This window comes from Panthera uncia, chromosome F1 (genome assembly GCF_023721935.1).
Source record: "Panthera uncia isolate 11264 chromosome F1, Puncia_PCG_1.0, whole genome shotgun sequence".
In the NCBI taxonomy this organism is placed as follows: domain Eukaryota; kingdom Metazoa; phylum Chordata; class Mammalia; order Carnivora; family Felidae; genus Panthera; species Panthera uncia.
This window is the reverse complement of record NC_064813.1, coordinates 38157858-38171093: the sequence shown is the minus strand read 5'-3', so window position 1 is coordinate 38171093 and position 13236 is coordinate 38157858.

The following is a 13236-nucleotide window of genomic DNA, read 5'->3' as shown; positions in this document are numbered from 1 at the left end:
GAATCCTGAGTGTGTTTAAATTTCTATGGCAAGGATCCAGTTGAGAGAGTGCGGTGAATACGCCTGTAGAGAGGAGGGATAGTTAAGAGGAATTGAAAGTAACATTCCTAAGAGAGGAGAGACTGGGATCCAAACTCCTGGGGCACTGGCCTTACATAGCAGAAGGGAGACGCAAGAGAACTCAAGGAATGGGCAAAGATGCTCTTGAAATAAGGACTGCATCTTCTCATCTTGAAAATGAGGAAAATGAAGCAGTTTTAAAACTGGCTAAAAAATTCTCCCACTAGGGGCGCCTGGGTGGCTCAGCAGGTTAAGCCTCGGACTCAGTTTCAGCTCAGGTCAAGATCTTGTGGTTCGTGGGATCGAGCCCTGCCTTGGGCTTTACACTGGCAGTGCAGAGCCTGCTTAGGATTCTCTCTCTCCCTCACTCTCTGCCCCTCCCCCACTTGCACACGTGCACTCTCTCTCTCTCTCAGATAAATAAACATTAAAAAAAAAATCTCCCATTGGATTGTGAGTTCATGGAGGTTAGAGACTCTATCCTAATTATTTTTGCTAAAAAAAATAAACCCACTCAATAAATGGGTGTTGAACTGAATTGTTAAAAGCCTTACTATTTCTTAAATCTCTAGTAAATGAGTGCTAAAATCCAAATCCAAATCCTGTGGGCTATGGATTATGATGTAACATATAAAACATACAGATCTTTTTTAGCCTGGTGAGAGGATATATCTTAAAATGCATGGAGGTTGATAGAATGAAGCCTCACCATATTTACAAACAACATCATTATTGATAAATTTTTATTTTAATCCAGCAGAATTTAAGAATGTGTGTCTTACCTGAATGTGAAATTCAATTTTATTTGTCTATTTGCCTGATTTTAATGCTTGAGCTAGTGCTCCAAGAAAGCCCCAGACTGGTATGTTTGCATTCTGTAGAGTCCTAAAACTAACCGTATCTTATTTTATAGTATTCAAGGTATGTAGTGGTATTTAAGGTAGATCTATAAATGAGGAATAATTATGCATTAGAACACTTGTAATATCAAATAAAAGTCAAACTTGTTGGCAGCCACAAAGATAGCCACCAAGAGCATTATATTAGGAGAGAACACTAGATTGTGACTTCCGGTTTCAAAATAAATAATTATCATAAACAATTGAATCAGCAGTAAGTCTGGCAAATTTCTACTTTCTTTATTAAACTAGATTTTTGTAGATAGAGAACAAGTTTCCCTTCCTATTTTTAAATAAAGTTCATCTGTCCCTCCCTTAAGTCAGTCTGACACCTGTTAAGTCTTTAACATAAGGAAGATACTTGCATTAGAGATACAGTGTTGGCTTGGGTCACTATTGAACATCATTAGAATATTCATTCATATTTATTTATATTGATATTAACTTGTTATCCAATGTCAAGTTCCATAAGTTCCATGTCTCTTCTGCACTCATATAATTTTTGTATTCACATGTTTTTATGCATATGTATCAATGCTGAGCACAGAGCCTGGCTTATCAGTCAGTGATTATCAATTAAACAAATTAATGCTTCCCAATGATACATGTAGATGTCACGTATGCGTCTCCTCCATTCAACAATAAATGTAGGGCAGGTGCCATATCCTGATCACCCTTCCACCTCTTACATTGCCCGGCATGCAGTAGATACTTCATAGATATTTGTGGAATAAGTGCATATTTTGATAATTGCATTTAGTGCTGAGTTTGCCTTTAATTAATAATGTCTCGAAAATAATCATTATTTGCTTTCTTTAATTTTGGTTCTTTTTTTTCCCCTGTTCCTTCTCTCCCCGTATATTGGTCAATTTCTCTCTTTACCCTTTCAAGTGTATTTTGGTATTAATCCCTTTAAATTTTGCAGTCTGGCTGAACAGGGGGGATTAGGTCACACAGCCTCTTCAGTCGTAAAGACCCCACAGTGTCAGTGCTATGACTGATAAAGTATAGTCAGCACAATGATGACTCACTGTGACGCCGAAACACTTGGATGTCCTTCAGAATTTGTCAGTTGAGGTGACTTTAGTGTGTGTGTGTACAAGTGTATGCACAAGTGCATGTGACTGTGTAAATGTGTATGTATGTTCCATTCACAACCTCTATCCTTATTGTAATAGAGATAAAAGAACACTATTTTCCACTTCTCTTTTTGTGGTTTATTGACCCTTCCTTGTCGTGTATTCATAATAATGATTTTGGCGTTGGAATCATGACATTTGTGGCTATATCAGCTTCCCTTGGATGTTTAATCACCCACAAAAGCAGCTCATTATGTTTTATACTCCACTGCCACGAGCATTATTTCTTAAATATATTTTGATTCAGCTCAATGGGATTTATTATTCGAAAAATAAAGTAACAATTATAATAAGTTTTTGAGTCCGATACTCACGGTAATTCTTGTTTGCACTTTCAGACCCTCTTTTTTTTAGGTGGGCTCAAGGAAGCAACATTAAGCTAATCTGAGTCTGTCTTGCATCTTGACAAATTGTACCCTAGTGAATAATAATAATTATTGTCCTTGATTGATGGTTTACTCTGTGACAGTATTTGACTTATATTATTCCTCACCATCACTGCATCCATACAAGGTATTATTCTCCTTGTTCAGATGAAGAAATTGAGAGTTAGCAAGATTAGATTACTTGCTTATAGCTATTCAACTAGTGGCTCGATTATAAAAGAAGGAACCCTATACACAACTTCCAAAGAGAAACATACTTTGTAAATGGGGTGGAGGGTGGTGGAAATGGGGAGAAAATGGTTGGACAAAGAGGATAGACAGGGAAAGTGATTCCCTGACTCCTGACTTCCTCACATGACTGCTATGATCCAGATTCCCACCAGGAATTTCTGGCACCATTGCTAAACGGAGGTAAGAAACTAGTATAAAGTCATGCCCTACTCCAGAAAAAATTTTCTACTGGCATAATGAGTGGAGGGAAAACAGAGATGCGGGGATGGGATTAGGAGATTTCATCGAGGTGTATTTCGAGTAGGCCATTCATCACCTGCATCAGATCACCAGGCATGCTTGTTAAAATGCCAGTTCCAGGGGCTCCTGGGTGGCTCAGTTGGTTAAGCCTCTGACTCTTGATTTCAGCTCAGGTCGTGATCTCGTGGTTGGTGAGTTCGAGCCCCGCATCGGGCTCCATGCTGACAGTGTGGAGCCTGCTTGGGCTTCTGACTGTCTCGCACTCTCTCTGGTCCTTGCCCGCTTGATTTCTCTCTCTTTTTTTTTTTCTCTCTCTCTCTCAAAATAAATAAATAAATAAACTTTAAAAAGAAATGCAGTTTCCTGGACTTGCTCCAGGCCTGCTTCAATGAATCTTGGAACGGATGGGATGGGGGCTTGCCGGGTGACACTTAGGCACAATGGGGAAACTCCTAATTTAGGGTAAGAGCCAAGAGACTGAAAGGTGCTAGGACAGGAAATCATGATGGAAAGATGATATAATTTAATATTTCCAGCTTGCTCTCCAAAATTGACTTACAGTCCCTGCTTTACCAGCACATATACCAAAAATAATTAACAAGCAAAAAAAAAAAAAAATCAGAGAAATAAACTTACTGATAGTTTATTGGGATTATTTTTACAAGAAAATTAGGAAATTCAGGAAAATATAAAGAAGACAATAAAAATAACAAAAAATCCCACAACTAGAGAAAATCCCCGTTACTATTCTTGCTATTTCCTGTCAGTCTTTTTCAGGATCCAAATCCCAATATATTTATGTAATTGGGGTTACACTCTTTATACTCTCTTCTCCTAACGTTTATCTATCATGAGCAAATCTTCAAGTTGCTAAAGATTCTTTGAAAAATTGACTGCATAATATTTTATCATTAAAATGAAACAATTCAATGATCTTTTCATCACTGGACATTTAAGTTGCTTTCATCCCCCCCCCCCATTATAGTCAGTATCTCCAATATCGTTTTTATTATTTAAAATTCAGCTTTAACTGAGTTAACTAATCTTTTTCATATGTTAGAAAGTTCAAGGAAGGTTCTGAAAGATATGTGTTTCAGGTACTTTTTTAGAATTTTTGCATTCTGAGATGCATGTCTATTTAGCTGGGGCCCAAGGGAATGGATGTCTCTGGGTACAAACAGGGGTAGCGTAATGAGTTTGGCTTAGAAGCACATTATTAGAAAGAATGAATGAATGAAATAGTTATCTGAATAAAATCAAAACCAGGGGATTTTGCTGAAGCTGCTTTCAAAACATGAATGACCTATGCTGACATAAGGAAAGAATAAAGATTACAAGGTTTGGTTTCTATATGATTGTTTTGGGGGTTTTCCAGTGAAAAAGTGTTATTTACTAGTACTATAAAAGTATGCCAAAAATATGTCTTCAAATGCAGAAGAGATCATTGGGTTTCACTGTCCCAAGTCAAAAGAAAAAGAATTATTTTCTGTCCAATCTCTAAAACTTTGGCCACCTGCCTGGTATTTCTCTTCAATTTCACACTTTGGAATGGCCTCCGGGCAGACACCGTTCAGGATCAGTACCAAAGAACAAAGCTGCCAAAGTAACCTTTCCACACATTTTTCAAAGCAAACCAGCCATATTAAATCTATATGGAGAGGGATTGCTAAAATTAACTTTTGCTTATGGAAATTATTGTTTTTGTGTCATATTTCTTATAGTATGGCTATCCCTGATTATAAGCCAACAAAACTCATGCAATTTATAATAAACATAAGCTATCTCACCTGAATCTTCAGGCTTATAAAATTTTAACTAGATTGTGCTCATTTCCCCACAAAACTAACTCTCGGCATATTTTTGAAAAAGATAAAGTGTTTCTTTGGATATTCTTGCACTGATGTTTTTGGGGTCCTTACACGTTCTTCCTTTTTTCTATCTGCAAACCATTCACACTAAGTTACAAAGCACCAAAAATCACATAAAATGTTACCCCTCCCAGATGTTATCGCCTGTAGGCAATATTTCTCAAAGTTTAGAGTGCAAAAAAGTCCTTGCTAAACTGCAGTTCCTGTCCCCGCCTTCCTGGGTGAAGCCCAGGAATCTAAATTATTAATAAATACCTCAGGTTACTCTGATGCAGGTGATAGAGAACCCCATATATAAGGGGAGAAAGCTCAGATGGTTGGGATTATAAATGCTATCCAGTGGGCAGCTGGATTATCATATTGAATATTGGACTCTTTTCTGTGGTTCCTAAAATGGATGCAGGGAAATGTTCTTTTTTTTTAAACTGAAGTATATATGACATGCAACATTATATTAGTTTCAGATGTAAAACATAAAGGTGGTTGGACATTTGTATATGTTGTGAAATGATCACCACAATAAGTCTAGTTACTGCCTATCACCATACAGAGTTACAACATTCTTTCTTCTTGTGATGGGAACTTTTAATATTTACTTTCTTGGCATCTTTCAAATTTGCAATACATTATTGATTATAGTCACCTTGCTGTGTATTACATCCCTATGACTTATTTTATAATCGGAAGTTTATACCTTTCAATCCCCTTCACTCATTTTGCCCACCCACAACCTCCCTCCCCTGAGGCAACTGCCAGTTTGTTCTCCGAATTTATGAGTTTTGTTTTGTTTTTTAGGTTCTACATTTATGTGAAATCGCACGATATCTGTCTTTCTCTAACATTTCACTCAGCGTAACACCCTCAAGGTCCATCCATGTTGATAAAAATGGATAAGATTTTATTCTTTTTTCATGGCCGAATTGTATTCCAGTGTGTGTGTGTGTGTGTGTGTGTGCACGTGTGTGTGTGCGCGTGTGTGTGCACATGGGCACACGTGCATGCATGCTCATGTATGTACACCATCATCCGTATCCATTTTCTTTAGCCATTCATCCCCTGATGGACAATTAGGTTGTTTTCATATCTTGGCCATTGTAAATAATGCTATAATAAACATAGGGGCAAACATATCTTTTCAAATTAGTGTTTTCATTTTCTTTGGGTAAATACTCAGAAGTGAAATAGTTGGATCATATGGTAGTCCTATTTTTAACTTTTTGAGGAAACTCCACACTGTTTTCCACAGTGGCTGCTCCAATTTACATTTACATCAACAGTGCCTGAGGGGTGTCTTTTCTCCACATCTTCACCATTCATTATTTCTTGTTCTTTTGATAAAAGCTATTCTGTCAGGTGTGAGGCTACATCTCATTGTAGTTTTGATTTGCATTTCCCTGATAGTTAGTGATGTTGAGCACCTTTTCATGTGCCTATTGGCCATCTATATGTCTTCTTTGGAAAAACGTCCATTCAGATCCTCTGCCCATTTTTAAAATTGCATTTTTTTGGTTGTTGCTGTTATTGAGTTCTATGAGTTCTTTATATATTTTGGATATCAACTCTTCATCAGCTATATGATTTGCAAATATCTTCTCCCATTCAGTAGGTTGCTTTTTCATTTTGAAGCCATTTGTTTGCTGTGCAGAAGCCTTTTAGTTTGATGTAGTCCCATTTTTAAATTTTTGCTTTTGTTGCCATTGCCTATGGAGTAAGATCCGAAAAACATTGCCAAGACCAATGTCAAGAAATTTACTGCCTATGTTTCCTTCTAGGACTTTTATGGTTTCTGGTCTAACATTCAAGCCTTTAATTTGAGTTTATTTTTGTGTATGGTGTCAGATAGTTTCATTCTTTTGCATGTGGCTGTTCAGTTTTCCCAACACCATTTACTGAAGAGACAGACCTTTCCTCATTGCAAATTCTTGCCTCGTTCATCATAAATTAATTGACTATATAGGAGTGGTTTATTTCTGGGCTCTCTATTCTGTTCCACTGATCTATGTGTCTATTTTCATACTGATACCATACTGTTTTGATCACTAAAGCTTTGTAATATAGTTTGAAATCAGGGAACGTGATGCCTCCAGCTTTGCTCTTCTTTCTCAAGATTGCTTTGACTAGTCAGGATTTTTTTTGTGGCTCCATACAAATTTTAGGATTGTTTGTTCCAATTCTGTGAAAAATGTCATTGGAATTTTGATAGTGATGGCATTAGATTATTTTGAATAATACGCACATTTTAATAATATGAATTCTTCCAATCCATGAGCACAAAATATCTTTCCATTTATGTGTGTCTTCTTTAATTTATTTTTTTAAGGATTTAAAAAATATTTATTTAGTTTTTGACAGAGAGACAGAAAGAGAGAGAGTTTGGGGGGGGGAGGCACAGAGAGAGCAGAAGAGAGAGAATTTTAAGCAGGCTCTGTACTGTCAGTGTGTACTGACATGGGGCTCAATCTCACAAACCATGAGATCATGACCTGAGCCAAGATCAAGAATCAGACATTTAACTGATTGAGCCACCCAGACACCCCTCTTCTTCAATTTCTTTCATCAGTATCTTATAGTTTTCAGTGTATGGGTCTTTTACTTCCTTAGTTAAATTTTGTCCTAGGTATTTCATTCTTTGTGATGCCATTGTAAGTGGAATTGCTTACTTAATTTCTCTCTGATGTTCACTGTTAGTGTATAAAAACAGAACAGATTCTTGTATATTGATTTTATACTCTGCAGCTGTACTGAATTTGTTCATTAATTCTAACAGTTTTTTGGTAGAGACTTCCATATATTTTTTAAAAAGGGTCTTTTAATGTATAAAATCATGTTGTACACAAATAGTGACAGTTTTACTTCTTTCTGTCCACTTTAGATGCCATTTGTTTATTTATTTATTTATCTTTCCTACCTAATTTCTCTGGCTAGGACTTCCAGTATTATGTTGCATACAACTGGTGAGAGTGGCATCCTTGTCTTGTTCCTGATCTTAAATGAAAAGCTGAAGCTTTTCATTGTTGAGTATGATGTTAGTTGTGGGCTTGTTATATATGACCTTTATTTTGAGGTATGTTCCATCTCTATCCACTTTGTTGAGAGAGGGAGAGGCTCTTAACCTACTTCCAGCTAGGTGAAATCTATTCTTCAACTGTTTGTTAACTATTCATTCACTTACTCATTCGTTCACTCACTCATTCAATCATTTAACACATTGTATTTTATGGGGCGCCTGGATGGCTCAGTTGGTTGAATATCTGACTCTTAATTTTTGGCTCAGGTCATGGTCCCAGGGTTGTGGGGTCAGGTTGCACCCCGTGTCAGGCTCCATGCTGACCATGGAGCCTGCTTAATGTTCTCTCTCTCCCCCGCTTGTGCTTGCTCTCTCTTTCTCTCTCTCTCTCTCTGTCTCTCAAATAAAAAAAATTATTTAAGAAACATTTTAAATGCATGATCTTTTAGGGAATTGATGGGGTGGGATGTGGAAAAGTAAAAGGTGAAAAAGACTTCATATTTGCCTATGAATTATACTATGGAATTTGTATATGTTAACAAGGAACCATGGTATGAGACAAAATTCAAGATATACCAAATAATATTAATTTTTTGTAAGTTTTTGTTGACTTATTTTTACCTTATTTGGTTTCAAAAAACGATGTGAGATGGCCCCAAGGATACATAGCACACAACTGAATGAAAACAGAACAGATGAAGAAGTCAGAAAAATATAAAGGTAGGAAAAGAAGATGAAATCAGAGCCAATACCATACACAAAATGTCCATCTTAAGCATATGTATTACTAGAGATGGGCAGCACATTTGGATCTGAACTCTCTTGGCTGCCGAAGAACTGGCTTATATGTGGCAAATTCACTATATCTGTAGATATAAATCCTCCTGGAACTAAAGCTTGAGAAAAATCCCTTTTGTTGGTCTTCATCAGGGATACCTGTGTGATATAGTGGACACTGTTACCAACCAACCACATTGCTTCAAAAAATACAAAGTTGTGTTTCACAGAGGAGTTTATTATAATGCTAAGATGCTCCTTGTAAAAAGAACCTAGGACAGCTACATGCAAAAGAATGAGTTGGGTCCTTACCTCACACCATATACAAAAATTAACTCAAAATGAATCAAAGACCTAAAAGTAAAATCTAATGTTAGAATACTCTTAGAAAAAATGTAAAGGTAAATCTTTGTGACAAGGGATTCTTTGATATGACAACAAAAGCACAAACAACAAGTACATGGGATTTCATCAACATCGAATGATTTGTGCTTCAAATCAGCAACAAAGAATGAAAAGTCAACCCATGGAATGAAAGAAAATATTTGCAAATATAAGGAACTTCTTTCTTGAATATACCAAGAACTTTTACAATTCAATAATAAAACAACAAAGAACCCAATTTAAATAATGATCAAAGGATCTTAACAGACATTTCTCCAAAGAAAATACACAAAAGGCCAATAAGCTCATGAAAAGATGCTCAACATCATTAGTCATCAAGGAAATGAAAATCAAAACAACTAGAATCTACTTTTCTCTGACTAGGATGACTGCAATAAAAAATTCAGATAGGGCACCTGGCTGCCTCAGTCGGTAGAGCATGCAACTCTTGATCTTGAACCCTACATTGGGTACAGAGTTTACTTAAGAAAAAAAGTCAATTAATAGTAAATGTTAGAGACAATGTGGAGAAATCAGAACCTCATAGACTCATGGTGAGAATATTATAGTTACTGTGGAAACCAATCTGGCAGTTCCTCAAACATTTAAATTAAACATAATGAGGGGGGCCTGGGTAGCTCAGTTGGTTAAGTGTCTGAATTTGGCTCACACCATGATCTTGCAGTTTGTGGATTTGAGCCCCACATCAGGCTCTGTGTTGATAGCTTGGAGCCTGGAGACTGCTTTGGATTCTGTGTTTCCCTGTCTCTCTTCCCCTCTCCTGCTCGTGCCCTGTTTCTCTCTCTCTCTCCCTCTCTCTCTCTCAAAGATAAACATTTTAAAAAATGAAAAAAAATTTAAACATAATGATCCCATTTGGCCCAGGAATTCTACTCTTAGGCATATACCCAGAAGAAATGAAAACATAAACCCACCCCAAAACCTGCATATATTGATAGCTGCATTATTCATAATATTCAAAAGGTGGAAACAACCCAAATGTCTATCAACTGATGAATGGATAAATAAAATGTGGCATATCCGTACAATGGAATATTATTTGGCCATTAAAAGGATGAAGTACTAACACATGCTACAACATGGTTGAACTTTGAAAATATTAAGTAATGAAGGAAGCCAGTCACAAAAGACTACATATAGATAATTCCATTTCTATGAAATGTCCAGAATAGGCAAATCCATAGAGATGGAAAGCACTGTAGTGGCTGCTTAAGACTGGGGGAGATAGGCTGTGGAGAGGTGATTAATGGGTACTTTTGTTATCATTGTCATTAGATGATAAAAATGTTCCAAAATTGATTGTGTTGATGGTTATACAACTCTGTGAGTATTCTAAAAACCACTAAATTCTACACTTTAAATGAGTGAAGCATTTATATCTCAGTAAAGATGTTACCAAAGGGGGAAAAAATCCTAGGAGATTTCAAGAAGTTGCAATCAAGTATATGGCTGTCTGATGGTTTGGCTTGATCCCAGACAAAATTGAGAATATCTAGGAATAGACAGGTTATATATCTTTCTGGAAATTGTCCATTAATATCATTTCTCATCAGTGGGCTTTGATAAGAAGAGGGTAGCAGAGAGTTCAAGTTACATTTTCTGGCAGGATTCCAAGACATAATTATTTTTTGATGATTAAGGATAAATTCACATACTTTGGCAATCCAAAATACAGTTTCTTTCTACACCTGAAACTAATATAACACTATATGTTAATTATACTGGAATTAAAATAAAATTTTAAGAAATAGATTTCTTTCACAGGGCCTGAAACTTTCGATATATTCTCTCAAAAGTGCTTTGAGGTCTTTTGATTAAAGCACCGCTCAGTACTGAAGACAGAGATAAAACATCATAGTGATTTTAGTCAATAGTCAGAATAGTTGTTCTCAATGCAGAATGTACTTTTAACAATTAAACTAGCAGTGGTCCCAAGTACCAGAATAAATTAAAAACAACATAATTTTCTTTTTTAAAAAACATTTTTTTTGTTTTATATTTGAGAGAGAAAGAGAGAGACAGAACATGAGCAGGGGAGGGGCAGAGAGATGGAGACAGACTCTGAAGTCGGCTCCAGGCTCCACGCTGTCCACACAGAGCCTGATGCAGGGCTGGAACTCACGAACGTGAGATCATGACCTGAGCTGAAGTCAAGAGTCAGACGCTCAAACAACGAAGCCACCCAGGTGCCCCAAAACAACATAATTTCCTAAAAATAGTGGCATCTTTTGTGGTTTTCTTAAAGTTCTTACATTAAGAACCACGGTAAGCGAAAAAAAATGTATACTTTTTTAGAAGACTCGTGGTCAACCAGAACAGTCTTACATAAGCTCTTGGTTAGCAGGTGCTCCTCAGCTTCTCTAGTCAATTCGTTGTGTGATGCCTGTGGAGTTTGCACAAGCTCATATTCCCTCTATCAAAAATAATTACAGTGTAAAGGGGAATAAAAGCCAAAGATCATCTTGCTCTGGGTACCCCGAACTTGGATAACTCTTCTCCTTGAATCATTCTTTTGGTTAGAAAGAGCGCAAGAAGACATGACTGTCTCCCCCATTTGGAAAGCCCATGTTTGCAGCCATCACTGCTGTCTCCAAGGAAGAGGCCTTTGCCCAGCCCAGGGGCCTAGAGACATCCTCACAGGCTGCCTGCTTTGAACGTTTTCTAACACAAGGCTTCGTTGTGTCACAACAGCGCCAGAGGAGGCCACTCAGGTCCAACTCTGTCACCTTGAAGCTCCATCTGTCTGCCTCTACATGCTGCCGACAGTTCCCATCTTGGGTTTGGGCCCTCCCCCCGAATTATTTTTAAGGCTTCTAGAGGAAGCAAATAAGACTATACTGCATACTGCTTGCAGAAGGTGCAAAAGTTCATGGATAATAAGAATGAATGTAAGTTTTCTAAATGACTTGTTTTCAAAATGATTTTTCCTGAATGAGATGGAGAGTCACATTATCATCTTATCATAGCAGAGGCTCTGAACAGCACATCAAGAAGGGGGTGAGAGGTAGACCCCATCACTAACTATTTACTGGGCCAGCCACTGAATCTCCCTGGGCCTGATTTTCTTCATCCATAAAATAAAAAGGTGGGGCTGTTTTATAGTTATTAGGAGATGGTATTTGAGGCATTTTCCAGCACTAACATTTATAACTATTTTAATGGATCCTACTCGTCAGATGCAGAGAGAAATCAATCAAAACTGTGCTGCTAACCTGTTATTTTGTTTCCCTCAAGGATTATGGCCTTTATACTGGCAAGAGTGACTAAGAAGGATTTGATGCCCCATTTGGATGTCAGAGTTTTGGAAGAAGGTTCAGCTTAGAACCCTGACTCTACCCCTCAGGATACAGCTCCTGTCAAGGAAAGGAACCCATCCTGACCGGCTAGGATCCTTTAAGACTTATGAACTCTCTCCCAGAGGAAGATTCCAGGTGTCCATACCTGCTGCAGGGTTTTGCCGATGGAACAAGAGCAGCAGGTCACTGTCCTGGATCTCAGGCCTAGCTTTTGCCCCATGCAAGTTTTCTGTCATGTAGCAAATATTTATTGAGCGCCTACTATGTATTAGATCTTGAGACCTTAGCAGTGACCAGATTGACAAGGTCTTCCTTCGTGGAGCTTGGGGGAGGTGGGCAAAAAATAAACAAATAAATATGGTAATTATTCATAAGGCAAGAACTAATAAAGAAGTAAGTACGATGTCTACATGAATGCAAAGATAGAGAATTATGGGTATGGGATGGGGAATGTCCCAGAAGGTTAGGTTAGGCAGTGCCCCTCAGTAGAGGAGACTTTGAACCTGAGACCTCAAGGCAAGAGGAAGCTGGCCTTGCAAGGACTAGGCAGAAGGAAAGCAGACACAAAATTCCTGAAATTCTCTCTCTCTGCCCCTCCTCTGCTTGCACTCTCTCTCACTCTCTCTCAAACTACATAAATAAAAACATTAAAAAAAAAAAAAAAGGTAGAGGGGCAGACAGGAGGCTGAAGGGAGAGCCTGGACCGACTTGTCAGGGCCCAGAAGGCCCTGACAACCGTCCGGGTTGTAAGAGGAGAGAAGCAGGATCTGATCATGGATTTTAAGATCAGTCTGGCTCTTGGGTGGAAAATAAATGAGAGGGGGTAGGGGGTAGGGGTACAAGGAGAGGAGGGTCACTGAGGATTGATCCTAAGGAGTAAGAAGTTCCATTCAATTTTGCCTCAAATAGCTAGCCAGTTGTACCATAG